At 40.4% G+C, this 10654-nt stretch overlaps 1 protein-coding gene across 2 annotated transcripts in view; it reads left to right on the forward strand.

The window, feature by feature from the left end:
* Positions 1-4805: 4805 nt before the first annotated feature.
* SAR1B (secretion associated Ras related GTPase 1B) overlaps positions 4806-10654 on the forward strand; it is a 27256-nt gene continuing 21407 nt past the window's right edge. Inside the window, exons 1-2 of one of the 2 annotated variants that reach the window (XM_019642256.1) lie at positions 4806-4936; positions 5517-5540. The gene's annotated coding sequence lies outside the window, so the exon portion shown is untranslated. The remainder of the gene's footprint in view (positions 4937-5516; positions 5541-10654) is intronic. The other variant, XM_019642255.1, reaches the window with a different exon arrangement.

The following is a 10654-nucleotide window of genomic DNA, read 5'->3' on the forward strand; positions in this document are numbered from 1 at the left end:
ATCCTCCACAACTAGATTGAAGAACAAAACGACAGCAACTTGTCTGTTCCCCTTCCCCCAATTCCCCAGCACTGTTCCCATCCCCCCAATTCCAATAAAAAAATCTTAAAAAAAAAAAAGAGGGAGACAGTCATTCCTGATAAAATTTGCTGATACATAGAAGTGGATTTAGGCTCACACCAGGGCCCCTTTGCCTGCCTGCTCATGACTACTGAATTGTCAGCTAATAAACAGGATCAATTTTGTTTACTTTTCAGAATGGAGAAAATTATTTTAGGGTTACTAATTATTTTTAAAAATTTTTCTATTTCAAACAAACCAAAAAAAAATGATTTCAATTATAAACACATTTGTTCTGAAACTGTCTTGTGGCTCTATTTTAGAAACAGTTCCTTTGGCCTCATTTGCCTCTGCCAGGACATCTGTTTGAATCTGAAGTTAGTAGCTCTAAAGTTACATCAGAAGTACACTGTTCTCATACCAAACCAGTAAATCCCATTTGAAAACTTCATCTTTATGTAGTTCTTCCCATTCTCGTTGCCCATTAGTTAGTTTTCATCATCTTGCACTTGAACTATTGGAATAGTCTTTCTGGTTTCTCTCTCTCCAATCTAGCCTACATGTTTAATTGAGTTCCTAAATACTGATTTTGTTTTTATTTTCCTGTACCCCAAACCCTGTAGTTGTTCCCTGTGCCTTCTCCATCAAGTTCAAGTTTTCTGTATGGCTTTTCTCATCTCATGCTCAGTAAAACCCAAAGTCCTACCCATACCACTCAAGACCTGGCCTTGCTGCCCTTCTGTCCTCATCTTCCATACTCCCTCTCCATCACTCTACTCCAGACACACTTGCCATTTCTCTAGCTACTCCAGCACAAGCCAGCCTTTTACACATACTTCCATTATCTGGGCTCCTCTTCCTCAAGACACCTACGTAACTCAGTCTCTCACCCCTTTAGCCTTTATTCAAATGTTACCTTATTGACAAGCCCTTCTCTGAAAACCCTATACAACAGCATACTCTCCCTGCTCACTCTCTAGCCTTCTGACCCAGATTTTTGCCCCATAGCACTTCTAATCATTATGTTAGGTTGTTGGAAAAGTCATGACGCATTTTTACAACGAAAAACAGAAAAAATACGTCATGACTTTTCCGACAACCCAATATATTTGGGTCTATGTTTATCTTTCTTCAGTGGAATACAATTCTACACATATCCTGTCAGTTCTAAAGGTATCATTTTGATTTCATGTCTGCCTCCTTGTTTTGACTGTCAGAGCATAGAGACCAGGAACTGTGTCCTATCCACCTTTGTATTCTTAGCAATTGGTTTGGGACCTCACATTTAACAGGTATTCAATGAACATTTTTTAAAAATTTTTATTGGATAACTTTTTTCCAGGACCCATCAACTCCAAGTTGTTGTCCTTCAATCTAATTGCAGAGGGCACAGCTCAACTCCAAGTCCAGTCGCCATTTTCACTCTAGGTTGCGGGGGTGCAGCCCACCATCCCATGTGGGATTTGAATCGGCAACCTCATTCAGAGCACGCTCTCTAACCAACTGAGCCACCCAGCCTCCCCAATGAACATTTTAAATAAAAAGATTTTATTGGGGAGTTGGAGGAGGGGAACAGACAAAGTTGCTGTCCTTTTGTCCTCAGTCTAGTTGTGGAGGACGTCGCTTCACTGGCCCATGTTGGTATTATCACTGTGCTCTTCCCAGGTGAGCAGTCACTCGCCAGCCATTGGATGACTGCTCACAACAGCTCAAGAAAGTGCACGCCAGCTGCTGGCCAGCTCCACTGCAACCTATGCCTTCGCCAGCGACCCACGGCAGCCCAGCTCCAGGTCGAACCATTGTTCACCATCCCAGCTGCAGAGGGTGCAGTGTCACTGGCCCTCATGTGGCATCAGAACCGGGGCCCTGCTGCTCAGAGCTGGCCAACTCTCAACCAACGTGCCACTCGGCTGGCTCCCCAAAGAACATTTTTAAATGAATAAAATTTAAAGTGTCATCTCTTCCAGTCTTCTATTCTGACTATTTGACCCTCATGAATTCACTATTACAAGTTCATATTGCACTTACAGTCTAAACCACATCTAGCACTTGTTTCTAAACTATGTCAGTCTCTAATTCTTTTAGGTTCTTAATATTATGCAACCTTGTGTCCCATCTAATGCAGACCTAACAGTGTAACTGAAATAGTACCAGTCTCTGGTCAAGCCCCATCTTCCCTGGGCAATATGGGAGGTAAATATCAAATGCCAATTTTGTTTTCTTAACCCCAAATACGTTCCTCTGCCCCCATCTCCTCTACAAACACCCTGGCACCATAGTAGCAGAGATCTGAGGTGCAACTTTCCCTGTAAACCTATCTTTTTATCATACTGTCTGTTGAATGTCCTCCTAGCTCTTGCATTCACTGATTAATTAATATATTCAACAAATATTGATTAAATGCCTTTACATGTCAGGCACTGAGCTAAACAAGCAAAAATAGAACAAGACAAAAAAACCCTCTTCCTTCTCTGGAGTTTACAGTGGAGGAAACAAAATAAATATACAAATAAATATATATTTTAAGTTAAAATTTGTTTAAGTGCTATTGAGGTATTAGTACTGAGACAGAGAATAGCAAGCACGGACTTGATTTGGATAGGATTGTTAAGACAGAAGGTGACATTTAAGCTGTGATCTAAAGGATGAGAAAGCCAGCTATACAAAGAAGATGGGGAAAAGAAGGGCTCTGAGCAAAGGGAAAGGCACCTACAAATGCCCAGAGGTAGAAATGAGCTTGTTGTGGTGAGCAAGGCAGAATGGCAGAGAATAAGATTGGAGAAGTAGAGGGGGCCTGAGCAACAAGAAACTTATAAGGCATTGTAAGGAGATTATATGCTTTGGAAAGCCATTGAAGAACTGTAAACGGGAGTAATTTGATCAAATTCATGCTTTAAGAGGAATCCATTTTTTAAAGTTAGTTCAACAGCTGTGAGGATAATTGATTGGAGGGAAAAGAATGGAGTTGTTACAGTAGCCCAGGCCAGAGATGATGATGGCCTGCAGCAAGGTGCTTATAGTGGAGACAGAGAGTAGACTCACTAATCCAAGTTAAAACTTTTAACTTTGATATCACCTTTACTTTTCCTACTAACATGCCTTTCTGGCAGAAGGAATGGCAAGAGCAAAAGGAGGACACATGGAGTGGGGCATTTCCTGAGGGTGGAGAAGAAAGAGGAGAAGATCCAGCAGGGCCAGTTACAGGCTTTGTTGGGAATCTGTTGAATAACATTGCTTCATTTCCCAAACAGCTCCTCCTTCTGTCCCCATCAACTAAAATCCTAGGCATGAGAGTGCAGATCAAAAAGGGGTTCTACTGAAAGTAACTTCACAGGGTGCTCTGATCATAAATTCCTAACTGGGCAGGTCATGGTGGGTAGTCACGCCCCAGGCATATAATTTCTTTCTTTCTTTCTTTCTTTTTTTCTTTCTTTCTTTCTTTCTTTCTTTCTTTCTTTCTTTCTTTCTTTCTTTCTTTCTTTCTTTCGTTTTTTAAGATTTTATTGGGGAATTGGGGAAAGGGGAACAGACAAGTTGCTATCCTTTTGTTCTTCAATTAGTTGTGGAGGATGTTGCTTCACTGGGCCATGTTGGTATTATCATTGCGCTCTTCCCGGATGAGGCAGATTGGTTGCCGGCCTCTTGACGGCTGCTCACTGTGGCTCTTGGTAGCTCATGTAGACTGCTGGCTACCAGCTGCTCATGCTGGCTGCCAGCCACTCACAGTAGCTTTATGACAGCCCACTGCAGCAGGGGCTGCAGCCTATGTCGGCTGTCGCCAGCGACTCACGGCAGCCCAGCTCCAGGTCAAGCTGTTGTTCACCATCTTAGCTGTAGAGGGCAGTGTCACTGGCCCCCATGTGGGATCCGAACCAGGGCTCTGCTGCTCAGAATTGGCGTCCCTAGCCAGCTCTTAACCAATGCGCCACTCGGCTGGCCCAGACATATAATTTCATTAGTAAAAGGTTTCTTTGCTTTAAGCAAGCCCTGTCCACTGTTCTTTGAAATATCAGAGAAATCCTTTTTCAGGCCCCTCCAAGGCATAACCACCCTCAAGGGAACAAATCATTTTGTTAACTATCCAGTAATCCAATCTCCATCTTGCTTTCTCCCACCTTCATTTAATCTTCCTGACTTGCTCTCCTTAATTCCAAACGCATGAAGGGAAAAAAAACAAAAACAAAAAACCAAAAACCTACAAACTGTCATTCTATGAAGCATTTTTCTCAATCTGTTGAGGTCTTTCTTCCAGGTGTATCCTCTGTTTGGCTCAAATACATTTTTATAAAAATTCTCTACAAGTTTGGACATTCGTATCTGGACAAGAGCAATCTTGGAAGCACTGTCATCACACTTCCATTCAAGGCCCTCGAACATTCCCATTTAAACACATTTAGGGAAGGTAACGCTAATCTATTAGCAAGAACTGCAGTCAAGACAGTCTTGTTTAAAGTTCAATACCCAGCATCCAACACATTACCTGGCACATTTTGTAAATCACTTGTTAATGTAAGAAACAGGCGTACTTTAAAAGTGTATTCTTAAAAAACGTTGTCACGGATAATTTCCCCAAACTGGGGACCGATGTTTCCTTCTCCGCCCATGCCCTCAGGCCCCTGAAGACCCTTCGAGCGCATGTGGGGAGGCCAGCCAGGCCCGCTGGCGAGCTCAGCCAGGGAATTGGTGGCAGAACTCCTAGGAGGCGGAACTTCGGTCGCTCGGCTCTTCGGTCCTGCGGACAGTAGGGAGTGAAGCAACCCCCGGCCCGGAAGGAGCTGACGCGACCTGGGTCCGCGGCAGCCATCGCGCTTTGCAGTTCGGTCTCGAGGGTGTAGGGCTGACCCCAAGCAAAGAATTGCGTTCTCTCCAATCGCAGGTGAGCCGCGGGGCCTTTCCTCCCTGGAGAACAGGTGGGCGGCAGCTGTGAACCCCCGGGAGGGCGCACCTTTGGAGTCTGGGCCCACTGGGGTCCCTGCCTGTGGCCGGGAGAGGAAGGGGCGCCTGTTTTCTGCCCCGAAATCAGGAGTCTAGAGACAGAATAACTTCCTTTCTGACCCACGGGGACCGCTGTGGTGGTCCTCCGGTAGGACACCAATGCTGTCAAACATTGGGTTATTTCAGGAAAGAACGAGATGCCTCTAAACTGCGGGCAAGCCCTTCCTTCCCCTCGGCCTCAGTTTCCTCACCTGGTAAGGTGAAGGCAGCGGGAATCTTTGATGACAGCTCAAAAGGCTGTGTCACGGCGTGTTGTTTTTCAGCCCTCCGATTAGTGTAGGGGTCAACCGAGCTTCCTTACTAGTAGTATTGTAGTTAACGTTTTGCCATGCACAAGTCCCATTTGAGTGGGGAAAAGATACACTATTGGGGGAAAACTGTAATGATTTATAAATTATTCAAGATTTTTCAACAAGATATTTGTTTTGACAACCTCGAAAACGGACATCATTGGTCGGAAGAACCAAACTCGTCAGGAATTTAAGGTATTTGATACAGTGGGTAAAATGAGATGAAGAAATCCTTTTATCTTGAAAAATTAAACCTAATATATTTTAAGGTTCATATACCATACCACGTGTCTAATTCTGAAGAATGTCCTGTGTTCAGTGTTAAATACCAGTTAAGACTAAGTCACATTGAAGCAAATGAAAGAAAAGGTACATTTATTGACCACTATGTAATGCGCTAGCTATTCGCACAACAATCCACTAAGGAAGGCAGTAAGTAGTATTTTCATTTTACAGATGAAGGATAAAGGAGATTTTACAATTTGTCAACCAATTAGTGGTGCCGATAGAGCAAAGCAATGTGTATAGCTAATATTGTTTTAGTGGATTCGCATTCATTACCAAAATATTTTGAAATTTAAGATTGTAGTTCATTGGCATTTTCTGAGTTTGCAGAAAAGGAAGTTGTTGCCTTTGCCTTTGTTTTAGAAATGTTAGAGAAGCACCTTCAGTAATTAGGAAGATTAGCAGCTTAAATAACGTACATTTTAATCTTCTTTTCCTTGCACTTCAAGCAAGAATTGAGACAAAAGATAAGCCTATCAGAAATAAAAATCACTGCCACATCATTTGAAGCTTACAAGTCAGAATTCTATGGTAATGATTCATTGTTTCTCCACCCTCTTCTTTATACGTGGCTGAAACTCATTTAAATTTTTCTCTGTAAAACATTACTAAGCAAGTAATTTTAAAATCACAGTGTTAAAAGTTTCACTTTCTTGTGTATAGCTTTTGAAACAATTTCAATTAAAAGTATTTTGAGGACTGAATTTGGCATTATGTCAATTTTCATTTTCTTAATTAAATATAGGCAAGTTCAGTACTCAAATGCAAACAACTTTTTTCATAATAAAGAATTTTACTTCCCCCTTCTCTCACTCTTAAAACAAAATCCTACTACTTATATTTGTCAAAGATTTAACCTTCTTTCAGTCAATTGTCACTTTAAGTACAGTATATACTTTTTATTGAGTACATGAAACAGAAGGTCTTGTTCCATTTTTATGATTATCAGGTATTAAATTCTAAAATGTTTTCTTGATTTTTTTTTAATTTGCATCACTGTTTCAAAACCTTAAAGGCTATAGAGAGAAAATCTAATGATTTTAGGGGAGAAAATTTGTAAAGCAACATTGTCTTGAAACATTCAGCATTGTTACTGTCCATCCTTAGTAATGCACAGGGCCTTGCTGAAATTCTACAAAATGTGGTCAAGCCTTCTTTATATTTCTAGCACTGTTTGAATTTGAGAGAGAGATGTATGTAATTCCTAAATTAGCTTACAGATAGTATACTCATCTTCTGTATTTTGTTCATGTTTTAATCATAAACCTGACACAATTGGGTAGAAAATTATAATTAATCTCTTTTGGTGATTTTTTTTTTAACCTGGAATTGAAAGAAACTAGTCTCGTATCTTTTCTAGTGACAGTCAAGGATGGCATTAATATTTAAAGTAAAATCAGAATATCATTAAAAACTTTTTCATATTAAAAGTTGTTAATATTGAAGTTAATTTGAAAATTGGCATTTAAAGTTTTGTGCATTGAATTTCAATTTAGTCTGAATGAGTTAATACCACCTTATATTGTATAACATTCAAAGTGTTTTCAGGTACATTATCATATTTAATCATTCTTACAACTCTGTGAGGCAGGCGGTGTTCCCAATATATGTAGGAGGAAATGGGGGCTCAGAAAGACTGGCTTTCTCAGAATGAAATGAGTATTTCAAAAGATGCATATTAAATCCATATTTTTAAAATTCTAGGACTGGTACTCTGTGCATTTTACCACAGCTCTACCATTCTTCCCAAAGTTATTAATGTATTGGTTCTAGAATCCTACTCTGTCATATTTGCCTCTTAGACTATCATAGCTTTTATTTTCTCCCAGCAGTATTTTTTGGAGTACTTGTATCTTGTCATATTATGTGTATTTTTTTAAAGTTCATACCTAAATGGTTCTGCCTAATTACTTAAATAAATTTGTTGTAAATATTAAAAGACCATGTAAATTTTAAAATTTGACTTTAATTTTTTTATAATAGCTTTATTGAGAGATAGTTCACATACCATAAAATTTATCCTTGTAAATACAATTCAGTGCTTTTAGTACTGCAAAACAAGAGTTGTGCAGCCATCATCACTATTTCCAGAACATTTTCATCAGCCCAAAAAGAAACCCAGTACCCATTAACAGTCACTCCCCATTTCCCTTTCCCCTCTGGTCTGGCAACTTCTAATCTACTTATTTTAAGGATTTACCTATTCTGGACATTTCATATAAATGGAAATCATCCATTTAAGTTTAATGGAATAAGGCTTTAAGAAGTTATTTGTAATCTGAGAATTATTTGCACTGATTTTCATGTTACTTGAGTAGATCACTTTTCTAATCTGCATAGAGACTTTTCCTGTTTGGTGTTCGTGCAATAAATAAACCTGCTGACGTGTATATGTTTCCTTGTTTTTGACCTTTGCTCTTCACATGTCTTAATAGGGTATTCATGATGTTGTGTAACCTGTTCTCAGGGCTCACGTATCTGTTTGTAGCTAAGTAACTTTTATTCTTGGTTGGGCATTTTTACCTCTACTTTAAAATGACTAACAACTCCTAGCTTGTTTTAAGGTTCTGAGAAACCACGACTTTATAGAAATATAATTATCTCATTATCTACTAAAGCAGAGTTTCCCCATATATGTTATTAAATTATTTCTCTTGGGACAAATTTTATAGCAGCAAATTGGTACCATCCTTATGCAAAAAATCCTTTTTCCTTTAAGGCTTACCCCATTCTACCCTCCATTACTGCTTATATCCTCCAACAGTCACCTTCAGTGAGGACTTTGCCACTTGATTCAGTCTTGCTTTATAAAGCAGTGCCCTCCATTCTTCTAGGTTATTCCACTGACTGTCAGTGTGGACAGAATATCCTAGTTTGGCTTCCCTTAGCTTTCACTCCGGTTCTCTTCGGCTGTCTATGCCAGAGCCAGGCCTTGGAGCTGGCCTCCACCCAGACCTGATCCTCTCTTGAATTCTCCTCCACTTTGCTGGCACCTTTCACTTCTGTCAGCCTTTTACTACATCTGCGCGCCTGCTTTCCCACTGAAGACTCTCCCCATCTTCTCCCAGTTCTCTATTGTGAAAAGCCTGCTTGTAATCCTTATCCCATCCCCATACACTAGCTGCCTTTCTACCTTTATCCACTCAGCCTGAACTTCTGATCAGATTACTTCAGACTTTCTCACTAGTTCTCTCAATTTCCTGTTCCCCTAGTCTGGAAGTCCCTAATGCCTGTTCACTCAACGTTCTTCTCTAAAGCTGAGCATTGCTGGGAAGTGAGGGTGAGGAGGAGACAGGGGAAATTGGAAATCAGTGCAGATTGACCCTGCTGTGAATGTTTTTCAACCCCAGCTGAGCACTTGGCTCCTTTTAACAATCTTATAACTTGATCTTTTCCCCCGCGGTAGCTATTCTAATCCTCACTCTGCTCCTCAGACTTTCTTTACAACCCTTCTTCATTTTTGGAGTAAGATTCCTGCCATCTTGACTATACATTTCCTTGCCCTCCCTTCTAATCTTGGAGGAAGAGATGTGCTCTCAGCCCAGGCTCCTCTTAAACTTTTGCCCCTTTTGGTTAACTCCTTCCTTCTCTTTTTTTTCTTTAACCTCTCCTTCCCTTCAGTTTATCAACATACTCAAGCCTCCCCCTTAAGAAGAAAATCTTGTTTCCCTCATTTCATTTCAAACTTTTTGAAAGAGGACCTCTCCTCCTATTAACCTGCTGCCCCATTCACTTCTCAATAATAACAGCAACCATGTATTAAATACTTTGTGCCTTTTATCTCATTTGATCCTTACAACACCCTGCAAGATTTTGCAGAAGAAACTTGTAACTTGTTCAAGGCCACATAGTTAATGAATCATGGAGATATGCTCTGCTGTGCGTTAAATACTGGCCATAGGCTCTCCTGTACTACCACGCCACTGCAGGCTTTTTTAACAGGCTACGTTCTCATGCTCATTGTCTCCTCGTCACCAAAGCCAGCTATGACATCTCTGCAGTTGTATTTGATGGGGCTAACTTCTTTCCTTTCCACTATTGCCACTGTCTCTTCTATTGCTACCCTTCTGAGGTTCTGTTGGTTCTTGCACCCCTATATGTCCCTTCACATTTAACTGGTGCTTGAGGCAGGAGGATTTTAGGCAAAGATGGTGGGAGAACATTCTGATGTTGGGAAGGAGAATGGGTAGAGGTTTTAAGGGGGAAAAACCAGGTCATCAGTGGTGAATGGCAAGCAGTTTACTCTGACCCAGGGAAAGATACAAGTAGGGGAGTAATATGAATTACGCTTGGAAAGGTAGCTAGAAGGTAGATAGTGGGAGTTCTGAAATACTGGACTGGGAGTTTGATTGTATCATTTCTCAGCTCATACACGTCCATTGGCTCTTCATCCACATGTATGGGGTAGCCACATAATTTGAAACCTAAATCAGGACCCTTTTTGGAGTGAAAGGAAGCAGTACTAATAATTACACTGAGATAAGTTCTGAGAATGTTCCCAGCAAACTAGGAGTTGTAGTCACTCTGCATATGCAACAAGTGGCATCCAAGATGACATTTTGATGAAACTGTTGTGGAGGGCATGTACAGATGGGTAGAAACAAATTTTGAGGTTAAGATGGTAGTTTAGAAATGTGACAGGAGGTTCTCCAGTAGGTGGCTCCTGTAGGAATCAAAAAGTTTGAGACTTCACCACAGAAATTCATAGAATTGGGGAATAACTAGGTGTGGGCTGTGAGGGAGAGGAAGGAATTACATATTTAGTTGTGGCTGGAGTGGTTTAAAGATGGTACATAATCATGTAAGCAAATTTAAACCTTTAAAACTAGCACAAAGCTTTAGAGAGCTGCCGCAATGTAAGGGAAAGGACATGGACATGAAAATGAGAAAGACTCCAGTTTGAAAGTTAGATGTGCTAATCAGTAATAGCTGAGTTTTAGTTATTGTAGCCTCAGTTTCTTCTTTCGTAAAATGGGAACAATAACATTTACTTTTTATTTATTTATTTATTTATTTATTTATTT

This window comes from Hipposideros armiger, unplaced genomic scaffold, assembly GCF_001890085.2.
Source record: "Hipposideros armiger isolate ML-2016 unplaced genomic scaffold, ASM189008v1 scaffold_66, whole genome shotgun sequence".
Classification (NCBI taxonomy): domain Eukaryota; kingdom Metazoa; phylum Chordata; class Mammalia; order Chiroptera; family Hipposideridae; genus Hipposideros; species Hipposideros armiger.